Genomic DNA, 8111 nt, shown 5'->3' on the forward strand with positions numbered 1-8111 from the left:
TGACGTCGTACTATCTCAGGAGGAAGTTCAACAAATGATGATGCTCTCATTGGGTTGAATTTATTAATATTAATCTCCAAGTAAAGAAAATTAAGTAAGATCCATCCTGAAACAAAAAATAAAATTAAGTATTTATATTTTTATATTAAAAATCTCTTACCGGAATCTTTTTCAGCGAACACGTCAGCCTTGTTGTCAATAATCATTAAAAATTCTTCTACCAAATTTTTCTACTTTAAAAGGTGTGTTGAATGATTTGACATCATGGTTATTAGTAGTAGGATTATAGTAATAACCAAAAAGTTCCATACTGATTTTAATGCAGGTATGCTTTGTGAGTTGGTTGTCTAGTATACACAGAATTTTGACTTCTAATTCTTTAAAATATTGTTTTACATCTAGAATATTTTTTTCTGTAGTAATTCTGTATGACACTATTCGTTCCTTAAACGCCGACTTAATAATTTGAACTCCTTTATCTTCCATCATTTTAGAATTGTTTTTGTTGAATATTTGACAAAACTGGCACGTTACAATCTTTACAAAATCTCTCTGTAAAAGGAAATATTTATAAGACTAAAATTGTAAACTAGCGAGAAAATGTCTTACCTTTTTTTTCATTCGCAGTAGACTTTGCAACCCTTTGATTGAAAAATCTTGACTTGCTACAGGCAGTCCTCATATGAAGTAATAAGTTATCTTTTTGTCTGTTTTGCGGTTTATCTGTTTGTTAGTATTTTTTGTCTATTTTAATTTTATTGTAGTTACTTTTTAGTTGTTGGTTGTGTTTTTTCTGTGTGTTTTTACTGTTGTTACTATTTTGTTTATATTGTATAATTTTTATAACGAGTTAAATTTGAAGAATGTTATTTTTATTTTAAGTGTAAAATATAACTAAAAACTGGACAAGTTTTTGAATAAAAAAAGTCTTAATTCTATTAGATGAATAGGTATAAAACTATAACTTACCAAATCTATATATATTAACTTTAACTGACACAGATAATGTTTACCAAAACTTAATTGTAAGGGACGCGAAATTTAAGTACCGTTTTTTGTCTTTCGCAAGCAAGTGGTACGACCGAGAGTTTTACCTCGTCTGCAGAGTCGTCTCGTTTGTTTGTCTGCTTCCTAGCTAACAGGTTGACCCTGAGATCGTTGATAAAATCGTTGAGATAAAAAGTTGCCCGGCTGTCAACTTTTGCTTTCAAGTCGGCTTAATTTTTGAGCGAGTTGAATCTTGTTGAACGTGAGAACGATCCATACCGACTCGAAAACGATTAATCTTTGTTTGTATTTTTTGGTGTGTGATAGGTACCTAGTGCATGAGCAAAATGGCTTCGTCTAAAAAGGGGTTTAAATGGAGTGACGCTTTAACCTTCAAGTTTATGGATCTTTATCAGCAGCACGAATGCCTCTGGAATCAAACCCTTGTTATTTAGAAGAACAAAGATGCAAACTATGCGGTCTCTCCTAGATATCCAACTCCTCACCCAACATTTTCTTTTTTTTCTAAATATCTCTAAAAACACCTTTGCACTACTTTATTTGGAGCCATTTTGGAGAAACCAATTCGATCCGATCGTTATTTCAACCGTGTGAACGCAAATCGCTTGGGATTTTTGTCGGTCAACAAAAATCGTTCAATTAAAATCGCCTCGTGAGAACCCTGTTTTAGTTGAACCTATGTCTTCGCGGTACTGGTTTTATTTTTTAAATTTTATATTAGAGATGATCAATGTTTTAAAATATCGATAAAATGTGGTGATAATTTGATGTGTGTGTGTTTAGAATTAAATGAAGTGTTTAATTGATGGGAACATTGGATAAAATCTCTAGAACTTATTTTTTAAATAATATTTATTGTCAAATCAATTTTTACATTATTATTACATCCTATTGGATATGAAATAAAACTGCAAATATTTATAGTCACATTTATTTTAATATCCTTTTTATACTCTGGACAAAGTAATATCTAATTATATCTTTTCGAAAAAAACTGCACTAAATATTTATAATATGAACCACATAGTGGACACTTAGTTGTCATTTTTGAATCATAACGTACATCGTTCCATGTTAATATACAGTTTAAACAAAAAAAAATGGGAACAAGTATTTGGCACACAAGTTTCGTAGCAATTAACCATGTCGTGACAAATTGCACAAAACAGTCGCTTAATTTCCTCTATATTTTCTTTTGTATCTTGTTCGCAGGTTATAGATTTTTCTTCTTCCCTAGGAGGAGATTGGAATACACTAAGTATAGATTTATGTTGAACAGTAAAACTGGTCTGTTGAGAGAGGGGTTCTAAATGATTTTCTTCCGTCATTCTGACCTAATACTAACTATTGGATGTTTTTACTATATATGACTGGACATTGATATAGTGGGGGCGAAAGTAAGTGGGGATAAGCATGAATCTCTCTGTTTTTTTTTATATTACCCTCCCTCTCTGAAGAAGAGAGGAACGAAACGACTAATTTTTTTAATATCGAAATATATATTATTTTCAATCAGACATCTCCGAATCAGAGGGATCTCCGAATCAGTGGGATCTCCGAATCAGGGGGATCAAAGCTGCAGGTTCTCACGGTCCCAGCACGATCTTCTATTTTGCCTTGGTAGGGGCTCAAACGGTTGAAATGGACTACCCTCGGCTTTCCTTTTGGCAATTTTCTGATACGGTATACGACGTCATTAATCCTATCCATGACTTCGTATGGCCCTTCCCACGAGGACAATCCACGACGTCTCTGCGGGTTGTATAGCCACACCAACTTCCCTGGTTGGTATTGTAAGAGTCCCAATTTATTTTTCTTTGGTTCAGTGAAAAATAAATAGCCTTACTGGCGTACAGTAGTAAACTTAAATCTCTCGGGCGCCACCTCTGTTATTTATAGTGGAAGAGGTCCACGTTTCGCCAATACGGGTAGCTTTTATACAGTGGAGATACCAGGGAGTGATGAAATGAAAAGGAAATAAAACACACAGTCAACTATAACATAACATTAAGGCTTTATTTAATTAATTAACTATATGCTAAATACCCCATGAAGTTTCACGACTTTAAATTGTAATGAAAGTGAAAGAAAATTTATAATTAAAGACTCGTAAAATAAAATTTACAACAACAATCGAGCACCTCTAGAGTTTTGACCGTATAATCTCGATATGCAACTCACTGTTCGATTTAATCACGCGAATTCAAAGCGCGTTTTTGACATGACGCTCTAGTAAATAAAACGACGCGAGTTTCTAACCGGCGTCTAACTTAACGGCGTCCTAGTAAACACAGACATGTACGTACCGGAGCGACATACTCTTTTATAAACCGACTTTCTAAACGTCGGCGACGTCGTTACAGACGTCCCGGGATAAACAAACGCGAGCCCTGGATCGTTCGCAGTAGAACGAAACGGAGTCCTGTGGGATAGGTACGCACGCGAGCCCTGGATCGTTCGCAGTAGAACGAAACGGCGTCCTGTGGGATAATTACGCACCCGAGCCCTGAATCGTTCGCAGTAGAACGAGACGGCGTCCTGTGGGATAGATACGCACGCGAGCCCTGGATCGTTCGCAGTAGAACGAAACGGAGTCCTGTGGGATAGGTACGCACGCGAGCCCTGGATCGTTCGCAGTAGAACGAAACGGCGTCTCGGTTAGTCGTCTGGATAAGCACAGTCCACACCGCCCGGTCAGGACCACCTCGGGATGTCGGCGAGATCCCACGGCGCTCCTGATGAGAATACGGGAACTACAGAACCAGTCTCGGGATTTGGACGAGATCCTGTCTTAGCTCCAAGGATATTCGCGCCCGTATATTTGTTGTACTACCTTAACCGCTATCTGTCTCCCTTTTAACCAAAAGAAATCGGTCTTCGCGTCCACGGGATCCGGACAAAATGCCTCAACCTTGCACGTATTTTTACTTCTATAGTAGGACAGTTGACACCTTGAGCGGATACAAGTCTGGTTAAATTTTACGTACGCGCGTTTCGGACCAAGATGCCTCTACCTTGCACGTATTTTTACTTCTACAGTAGGACATTAGACACCTGGAGCGAATTTAACTATCTCTATCTCCCTTATTCTATAACGCGTTAAGGCAGTAAAACAAACCGTATTAACAATAAAAAGAAAACGACCTACTCTCGATCACTTTGGCGGCTGGACTTACCTTCTTCAGAGCGGCAACGGCGGCTGGCAGCAGGGTACTTGGCAGGGCACTCCGGACTCGAACTTCACTGTTCACGTGCGATCACACCACTGACTACCTGGCGCTCTCGCTGCCAGGGTATACTCAAACGACCCTCCCCTCCACTCGACCGGTACTGGTAGGGCCGGGAGCGCCAAGAATTTCCTAATTCTACTTTTTCCTAACATTACGATTGCGTCCGAACGTCTTCGGAAAGTAAAAAACACTGTTGCCAGTATTCGCATATTTTCGTAAGTATATCAGACAGAGTGAATTATTATGGAATTATTGTTCGTTACTGAACGGAGTGAATTATTGTGAATTGAAAATGGAAGGATTATTTAAAAAGGAAGCCAGAAGGTAGGAAATTTCATTTGTGCTTATCTTTTGTAGTTATGTATTAAAAAAACAAAATATTCAGTATCCATAATGTTTCGGTTTACTTATAACTTGATTAGCATGTATTTAAGTGCAAGGTAATTAATTAATTTGTAATAAAATACTTTCAGATCCTCTCAAAGTGGAGGACAAGTACTGGCAGCTGGATAATCCAACTCCGATTGGATCCGCAATTATATGAAGATATAGATGTGAAAATAATAATAGTGGAATATATTAGCGGTAAGTAAAAATAAGTACCTCGGCCTCTGTCTCGGTGTTATAGTTTTGACAGTAGTTGGCTCCCAAATAATTTAAAATGAATTGTAATTTTATTTCTAGTAGTTCGAGCAGCAACGGTGGCAAAATGGTGTCTAGTTAGTTACCATAGTTACAATAGAACAAAAAGGTATGTACTTGGTATGTACCTTTTTAAAATGGAAAAGACACATTTCTTTCCTAGACTTAATAATTAAAATAAGATTATTAACATTTTCAATTATATTCACTTTGGGTAGATATTGCTTTAAATAATAATATGTAATGTGTTTTACCCAATCATTAATTTGACGGTGTTGTTAAATTCATTACTCATACATTTTTTTGTTTATAGGTAGGTGTAGGTATACCTACGCTCACCTTCAGTAGCACTTTTTCACCAGCCACCCGCAGTTCGCAGTCACTAGAATACCAGAGGGACTACAGTTTGATTTATTTTATTTTATCATACATTTATATTTTGTAATAAACCATATCATATAATACCAACTTCCATGCTTTATTTTGACCGACTTAAAGTTCATGAATAAATTCGAAATATTTTGAAAAAATTTCCTTATTAAGGTCTTAAAATTGAATTGCAATATCATTTAAGGGGTGGTAAAAAAGTTGAGTTGGGGGAAAATGTTTTTTTCTAGTACCTTAAACTTCTTCAGTAAACTCAAAATAGCCTAAAAACGTTCCTTAGAGTCTCTAAATTAAAATACAAAATTATTTAATTGGGATGTTCTGGGTAATTTTATAAATAAAATACTCTTTGACTCCAGAACATTTTTTTTTTTCAGTTAACCCAGAGAATAGTTAACCTCTAAATTGACTCTAGGGATTATTGCCATTATTAGAATTCTCTGCTCTTATTTATTTAATTATACCATAGGCAACCAATAATACACACTCTCATGACATCATATATCTTTAATTTTGAAAGCTCTAAACATATATAACTATTTAAATTTTGCTGTGTATATGATGGACCTTGATTCTGAAAAGAATTAATTATGTTAGAAAGTCACTGCACATAATATGTTTTTAAAATATATTTACCTTTGTATGTTTCCTGCTTCTCCTTCGTGATGCTTGTGCTATAACGTTCTAATGTTCTAAAAAAAACATTAACTGTCAAAATTACAATTTTGTTTTAATTTCCAATAAAATTAGTTTGTTTTTCTCAGAGGTTTTTCTGCTTCATCTGTTTCTTTTTCCTTCACCCTTCCTCACAAGATTTATCAGTTATATAAAAATGTTTAATTTAATTTCCAGTTAATCGCATACCACACTGTTTCCGATTAAAAATATTATCAATACTCAATGCGTCTGCATAATTATAACATTTTATTTTTATATCACTTTCTAACTTAACGTATGGAGCACCTGGCCAGCCTCTAACTTTTCGAGTCTCAACTCTCGATAGCGACTGCGAGGAGCGACGTTGACAAATTTAACACGTTTTTTTCCTTCATTTCATGTAGAATGTACATCTCAAGGATTTCGATCCATGCCGATGACGGCCGAACCGAGTAGGTCGGGCGAGAATTAGAAATCTCGCGCAGTAGGAAAAATTCCCATTAGGAATTTTTACGCCATCCCGGTAGGGCCAGCTTCTCGGCTGCCGTACCGAACTATAGCGAGTAACGCCGATCAAAACTCTATTACAATATGGTCATTAAATATCTAACGCATTTAATTCAACAGTAAGAACATTAATGAAGTTCATTACCATAATGAGTTAACAATAAAATACATTGCCTAACCTTGTTTACAGAAAAGGTCCCTATTATTTAAGTACAGTATACGGGGTGTCCCAGAAATGAGCCCCAAAATTTATGAACTTCATTACAGTTTACATGAAATATACATAATATACAGTTAATAAATACTTAGAAGAAAATTCTTGGGGATAGCGGTCTGAAGGCAAAAATTAAACAATTTTTTTGTTATAATTGATCGGTCAAGACTTCCTCTTTGTTAATAAATACAATACATATACCTATTTATAGTAATAAATACTTTGGCAAATAAACTATGAACCACACAAATGCAGCAAATGTTTTACAATACACAAATAATGAATAGGTACATCAGATAATGGATAAAATGTCAAACATATTTTAAATTTTGGGGTTTGAAAATCGATCTAATTTAACAAAAAACATTCAATATCTATTAATAGTGATGTATTATTATTTGCATTCACAAAATTTATATGTATATTTTGCAAGTATCAATGTTCGAAAAATTATATTTGCAAATAATACAATATCATAAAAAAAAAGGCGTCAGCGATGGCTATGAAATAAAGATCGCTGTCATTTTATATGTAAAATTATTCTAAAATTTTTGATTTTCTTGGGATTTAGATTCGGGAAAAACGCTGATTAATTTTCATTTGATTTTTTATTATTTTTATTTGGTTTAAAAAAAAACGTTTCGGGTAACATTATAGCCTTCATCAGTGTTGTGTCATATGAAAAAATAGTGTCGAATATAATCCAAAAAATTACATATAAAATATTCACACCACACACCATATAATGTTTACTACAATTAATAAACTAATATAAACTTGTCAAAAGATGACCACATATTTTTTAAAATTATTATTCTTAACACTAAAACTATCTACATTGACTATGGAGTGCGATTTCAGCCATAGTCAAGTGAGGCTGTTTTATTAGAGACGGCATTGCGTCAGCAGGGCCGCAAGTTGCTAACCTAATAAAATTAACACTAGAAAAGACCGCGGGAACTGTCAAATTCAAAGTTATTCGCTTCACAGACTATACTTCTTTATTTTTAAGATTTTAATGGTCAAACATCAACAAAATATTCCTTATGTTTGGATTAAATTTTCTCGAAAATAAAGACATAATTTAAAATTCCGTTACAATACGGAAATAGATTGAAGTTTTGTGATTACAGTGATATATAATTTATATGGTTTTGTAACAAATTGCTCACTATTTTATGGTTTGGATTGGTTTGGTTTTTTAAACCTTCTCGAAAAAAATCTTTTTTTTTCAACTTATTATCGAAGTGCTTTTAGCGATTCGAATGAAATTTTTAGAGTAAAAGTTACTCTAAATGTGACATATTTTAATGCTAAAAAAGTGTCGACATATTCACCAGGGAGGTGCAGATGGGTTATGACTGGAATATATCTCGAAAAAAGACCTAAGCGCCACTGTAGTTTTTCTCTTTTTACAAAATTGTGTAAGCCGTTTAATGCCGATTAATACTTGTCCCGTGATATTT

The 8111-nt window shown here is 34.4% G+C and overlaps 1 long non-coding RNA gene across 1 annotated transcript; it reads left to right on the top strand.

Annotated features, from left to right (window-relative positions):
* Positions 1-4374: 4374 nt before the first annotated feature.
* LOC115878618 lies at positions 4375-5476 on the top strand. The gene is made up of 3 exons (XR_004049571.1): positions 4375-4823; positions 4923-4989; positions 5194-5476. It is a non-coding gene; the product is annotated as an uncharacterized LOC115878618 (long non-coding RNA).
* The last annotated feature ends 2635 nt before the right edge of the window (positions 5477-8111 follow it).

The sequence above is a fragment of the Sitophilus oryzae genome, unplaced genomic scaffold (assembly GCF_002938485.1).
Source record: "Sitophilus oryzae breed Bouriz unplaced genomic scaffold, Soryzae_2.0 scaffold_151_pilon_pilon, whole genome shotgun sequence".
Classification (NCBI taxonomy): Eukaryota; Metazoa; Arthropoda; class Insecta; order Coleoptera; family Curculionidae; genus Sitophilus; species Sitophilus oryzae.